Here is a 6,798-nt window from a genome sequence, read left to right as displayed (position 1 = left end):
GGCCCAGAACTGAACACAGGATTCGAGGTACAGTCTCACTGGTGCCGAGTACAGAGGGAGAATAACCTCCCTGGACCTGCTGGTCACACCGTTTCTGATCCAAGCCAAGATGCTATTGGCCTTCTTGGCCACCCAGGCACACTGCTGGCTCATGTTCAGTTGCTGCCAACCAACACCCCCAGGTCCCTCTCCTCCAGGCATCTTTCTAGACAGACTTCTCCTAGTCTGTAGCACTGCACAGGGTTCTTCTGACAGACTGTTTTCTCCAGACTGAACCACCCCAGCTCCCCCAGCCTGTCCTCATATGGGAGGTGTTCCAGAAATCTTGTGCGTACCAAATATGCTGGCAAATAAAACACTTTAAGACTTGTTTTGGAGTTTTAGAAAGCAACCATCCTTTATCCAGTCCCAGCAATGTGTGGGAGTGATCTCCATCAATCACGTGCAATGAGACAAAAGCTGGTTACAGAATGTATTTCCGACATACACGCATATGTATAAATTTACCCAGCATTTTTATGCTTATTCCATTACTTTCCGAGGTCCAATTTTTCTGTTACGAAACTTTGCAACAGTCTAAGCTCTTGCTAATTTGGAGCTGGCTCCAGCTCTTCCTGACTTTGGTTTTAAGATAGAAAATAATGCAAACAGAGGTGATTGCAGAAGAGACATCTGTTCAGCACAGATCACTCTTCACACAAGACGTTATCATCGTCAAAGAACAAACAATATCTGGAAAACACCATTTTTAAAGAAAACATCCTATCAGAGGTACATTCTGTCTAACTTTCAAAAAATACAATTACTTACGCGAAAATTAACTCTACTTTAGCTTAAATCAAAAATATTCCACTTTTTGTAACAGTAACTCCTTCTTGTATAAGTGCAGCAGTGCATTTGGGTCAAAACATGGGTGGCAAACCTTGCAGACTGTCTTACACACCACATCTGCCAGGTCTTAACAAAACCCCACTTGGCTCAGCATGTCAAAATACTGATGTATCGTTTATTTCATGGCTCCAAATAGCCTGGTAGAAATAAGTTGTACCTTATTCTTGGCCACACATTTGCAAAAATTCCTGATAATTATTCAGAATACCCATTCAGCTTCATGCTTTTTATAACAAAGTGAGTTTCTTGATTTATGCCATGCCAAAAAAAAATAGGTTATTTTCCTGACAGGAAGTGTGTTGATTATATTAACATAGTCTGAATTTGCATAGGTTACTGAATATAATTGAATGGAAGTACCCCTAGCAGATGTTTCTTAAATACATTAACAATACATTGTAACAATATATATATTTGACAATAATATATAACAATATATTACCTCCAAAATAATTGCAGGTTCTTCATCTAACCTGCTTATTTTATTTCCTCACATCGAAGTGCAGTGTTGCGTCTTGAAATTGCATGGACTTATTCTGTGATGCAGAGAGAACTTTATCACGGACCTGTTTACTACTAACTTAACATAATGTTTTGACACTTTCTTACTGTAATCAACAGGCAATGCAAAAGCTAGGAGTTACATATTTTGAAACACTTACATAAGCATTGCCACAATGCTCTACATGCTTCCTTGTGTGTACTGAACTCTTACTTTCTCATCCCACGGTTTTGTTCCATTGAGCATAACAGTGTCCTTCTCTCAAGGCCACTCTCACTCCGTTGACATATTTGAGCTTGCTCTGGAAACCCCCCCAGTGCAGCTTTTGGAAACTAGAATTTCTGTTCAGTGAAAAATGTCAAGGTATTACACATTGCCAAGGAGATGCTCAGGAAATATACTGAGAATTTTCAAACTAAATTATTTGAATGGATCAGAGCATTCTAGCTGACTGCATTCTGATTTTGCCCTTAAAATACATAGATAATCAAAGTTAGAAAAAATAATTAGAGGTGTGAAACATAAACATACGATTTAACAACAATCAAAACAGAATATGTTGGTAAAAAATTATTAGTTCCTTTTCCCTTGTAGCAAAATTGACTCAAAATAGAATGTAGCATTGTGGTTTCAACTAAACATGGTTGTATAACAGAAAATTATTGTAACAACAGTGTTAAGTAATGCTACACACACACCCCTTCTTCCCACTCAGACTGTTGCTTTCCTCATGAACTACTTGCAACTTAGCCGTGATGTTTTGTCCAAGATCATAGTTAAATTCTTCCAGAGCTTTAAGGATAAAGAACATTGTAATAAGAATTTGTAGGTGTGAAATAAAAAGCTGGTTGTTAAGCTTGAGGCGCAAGTTTCTATGTGGATTAAAGCAGATTCGGCAGGTTAGTTACACGAACCAAACAACAAGCAGCCTGTTTGCATTTGTTGCATGTAGTGTTTTATTACCATAACATTTGGATAACAGCACTTTAACTCCAATAAAAATTAAACAAGAACTATCTGTTTTAAGATAATGTTATCAGTTAGGAATCAAACCAAACATAGTCCACACAGTTATCAGTCTGATTTCAAAAAAGGTGACAAATTACTTCATTTCTCCCTTCCTCCAATTTCTTTTACTTGGCTGACACTGATAAGACTGGAAAACATTTAATCGCTTATTTACTTACTTTAATCACAAGTGTTTTTTCTTTTATAGAAATGTTTATCTTTCTTTGGAGAAAGATGATTAGTTAACGTCTCTGAAGAAATAGATACCCTGCCTTCAGATGTATTCACATAATTAGTTATTCCATACTCCCTCCATTATTTCAGGACATATATAGTTTACTTTCTTTCTTCTGCCACTATCTCTCCATACTTTGAAAAATTAAAAAAGCTATTGGCCTGGAAAAAAAATCTCTTGGACTCTAGACATAATTTATAACCACTCAGGAGAGGCATTACTGGCACCCATGGGAGATAATCAAGCTGCAGACACATCTCATGGAACCAGCTACATAGAATCATTTCCCATAAACATTCCATAGTGAACATTTGGAAGGTTATAAATGGTCCCTGTTGAGTTCATTGTGGTATTACCCTCTTTAATAATTAAAATACAACATCCAGGTGATGAATTAACGACAAGAAAAGCATGTAGATTGTTTTTCAGTCATCATCTTTGCCTCTTTTAGCACACTTATTGAACAGTCAGTAGAAAATGCTCCCAAAAGGAATCTTGTCCCAGTCTGTACTTAGCGTAGTAGAGGTGACTGTCATAAAGTCTATATATTCTGTATTTTAGGAGATGTGGGCTGAAAGTCATCCAAACTTTAGGGAAAAGAAAAGCTGGTTCCAAAATTGAGTCAGTTCTGATTTGCCCTGTATTTGCCACTGAGTTGCCGGGTGATACTGGACAAATCACTAGAATAAGCTTTTCACATCTAATTGCCAGTATCAATACTTCATCTCATGGCTGGCTTATTCAAGGCATTATGATTTAGTTTACAGCAAGCGTTGAATTCTTGTAGCTACAAATCAATGGGAGAAGTGTGCTGTAACCAACATAATACATGTAAATTAACTAGCTGGTATTAGACATTGTCCCTCTAATCTTTCCTTCAGTTCTACTCTGTATGGGCAGAGAGAACCTCTTAATTTATTTCAATGGACCTGGACCAGACCCTAGTCATTATGTGCACTCACCTTCTTGAGATATGGTTCATGTATAGATCTCAGTTGTACAATGCCTTTCTCATCTGCATGCTTCCAGAAGGTTGGAAGGTTTTGCATTTAGATTTTCTGCTCTGAAAACATCTGTTCCACTAAATATTTAATTTCTTAATGTTCTGAAGTGGCCAGTAAAAATCCCACTACCCTGTTGCAATGATTTCCTTAAAGTTGAAAGTCCAGAACTGCAATCTCATGTTTTTGTAAATGCTTGAAAACATCATTTTAAACTACTTCTGAAACAGATCTCAGTACATCTAGAAATGGAAATTGTATGTGATCTTCTTTCATAGAATGCAGAGAAACAGAGCCATTCCAAAAGTCTTTTGTAGTCTGATTGCCTTTTAGTCTTTCTGTGAAGGTTTATTCACGTAATATTCCAGTAGTAAATTATTCTCCTCAGCGTGACACATGAACAAACTGCTATGGATGAATTACGGAGGGTACTCGCCATGTTCTGTAGTGGTCTCTGAGCAGTGACATCTGCCTTTAGAAAAGGAGGCATCTTAACTTCTTTTGCATGGTAAGAAAGCAGGAAAAAAAATGATAGCTTTGTTAGCGCAGAAGTATTTCACAGTGCACCTGAATTATAGATAGCATACAAATTTTGGAATTCATTATCAAACAGGTCTAGCGACTCACTGTGTTTTCTTTTGCACCTAAAGCTTGTAGCACTGTTACCCATTTTGATGGAAAACAGATGATTTTCTTGGGCCATTCGCAAACCTGGAATTCTGCTTGTATTTCATATGTCTTCATCCCTATTCTGCATTTCAAAAACAAGCAAGTAACTTAGCTTTTATTTTTAAATCACAGTATTCTATTTGTGTTTGTGGCATTAATTCATTAGAACCCCCCCCCAGATCTAAGAGACAGAAGGAGAACAAAAGAGGTTGTCATTCAAAATCCACTATTCATGTAAAAGGAAGAAGTGAGATTTTTGTTTACATATAAGGAAGGAAGACTGATGAAAATCCACATGGGAGTGTGTTTTTAGAAGAAATTACAGGACAAAGTCAGCAAGTTTCTGTAAGGGCATGGCATACACTTCATTTTTATAATCTCCTGTTGTGAATTATGGGCCTGCTTACTGCTGTTTTTCTTGATTCTTTAGCTTTCCTGTGGCTGCTGGAGGTTATTTAAAATAAATAACCCTGCTGTGTTTCTCCTGGAAGATAAAATTCAGGGAATTGCAGCCTCCTGCCAAGCTAGATTCTGAGTTTTCACAGAAGAACCACTGCCCATGTTTTAATATACTAAGTGAGGTGAAATGAGCTTTCTGTCACACAGCGTGAGTTTGCTTGTTCTTCTTTTTTCTAGCAAATTATGTTGAAATTGTGTGAAGGAAGGAATTATTTGTTATAAGTTGCTAACCTGTTATATATTTGAATATTATGTATAAATTTTGTGATTTTAGAGCTAAAATATAGGATTAGCTTGAATAATAACTTTTAGCTAGCCTGCGCCAGGATACTTATGCTTAACTAAGGACTTCTAGGAAGGCTGCAGTTAGAAAGAACGTGGAAGGAATGTGACTGTATCTAATTAAGCCAGATAACAGGGATTAGCACAATGAGAAGAGGGAAAAGAACAAGCTAAGCCTAGATGCCAACTTGAAGACGTGCCCAAGGAATGTAAAAGCATGTGCAAGGAGGGGAGTTGAAAAGTTCACCTTTGAAGAAGATCTACAGCCTTTATCCATAGACACCTGATGGAGACCCCCTATGTGCCCGATGTCACATTAAAGCATACCTTACTTAATAATCAAATCAGCAATGATTATTGAGTTTGGCTTTTCATGGCACCATGTGAAAAACAAAGTATAACTCAACATGTAGTTTATCTCACACTGTTAAATTTACGTAGGAAACAACTGATTTGTGGAGCTACCTTTTATCTGAATTTGACTGCCTTCTGAAATATGTTTGAATGGAACTAAAGTTGGGAGGGCATACCTCTAATATACCATAAAACTTACTCACAGACTTACAGGCAATAAACACATAAGTGGAATTTAACAAGTACCAGTTTCTGCAATTGCACTAGCCAGTAATTTTAGTAGCCAGTATAATTTTCTCCTTTCTACGTCATTGTACTTCCCTCTCCTCACTCTCTGATGTGCTGATAAACTAATTGCGTATCAATGATAAACCAGATACTGAAACTGATCAAAGCAACTTGGTAAAAGAACTGTATCTATTAGAAAGCACTGCCTTTCAAATAAACACTTTCATCAATATATGTTCAGTATAACACATGGTACTTGAAATGACACTAATTTAAGCTTCCCAATACCCGACAAAAAATAACTGATGCTTTTATTGACTTATGCTGCAGAATCATAAGCATAGAGTCATAGAATCATAGAATAATTTGGGTTGGAAGGGACCTTAAAGATAATCCAGTTCCACCCCCTCTGCCATGGGCAGGGACACCTCCCACCAGACTAGGCTGCCCAAAGCCCCATCCAACCTGGCCTCGAACACCCCCAGGGATGGGGCAGCCACAGCTTCCCGGGGCAACCTCTGCCAGTGTCTCACCAACCTCACAGTGAAGAAATTCTTCCTCGTGCCTAGTCTAAATCTGCTCCTGTCCAATTTATACCCATTGCCCCATGTCCTATCACTCCAAGCCTTTGTGAATGGTCCCTCCCCAGCTTTTCTGTAGCCCCTCCAGGTACTGGAAGGTCGCTATAAAGCCTCCTCGGAGCCTTCTCCTCCCCACGCTGAACAAGCCCAACTCCCTCAGCCTGTCCTCGTATGGAAGGTGCTCCAGCCCTCTTATCATCCTTGTACCCCTCCTCTGGACCCATCCCAACAGCTCCATATCCTTCTGATGCTGAGGATTCCAGAACTGGAGACAGGACTCCAAGCGAGGTCTCACAAGAGAGGAACAGAGCGGCAGAATCATTAGGTTGGAAAAGCCCTTTGAGATCACCAGCTCCAACCTCATCTGCCCGCTACAAAACCCAGTCCCCAGGCGCCTCACGCCCCTCTTTTCACACCCTCCACGGACGGGGCCTTCCTCCACACCGCCCCGCGGCCGTCCTCGGCGCCGATTGGCTGCAGCGCGACCCGGGCCCCGCCGTCCCCGCGCCCTGATTGGCCGGGCCGCGGGCCGCTCGGGGCTCCCATTGGCTGAGGCGCCGCCCCGCCCCCCGCGGCCGCTCCCGGCGC

The sequence above is a fragment of the Phaenicophaeus curvirostris genome, chromosome Z, assembly GCF_032191515.1.
Source record: "Phaenicophaeus curvirostris isolate KB17595 chromosome Z, BPBGC_Pcur_1.0, whole genome shotgun sequence".
Lineage (NCBI taxonomy): Eukaryota > Metazoa > Chordata > Aves > Cuculiformes > Cuculidae > Phaenicophaeus > Phaenicophaeus curvirostris.
The sequence above is the reverse complement of the archived record's forward strand: the minus strand, read 5'-3'. Positions refer to the sequence as shown.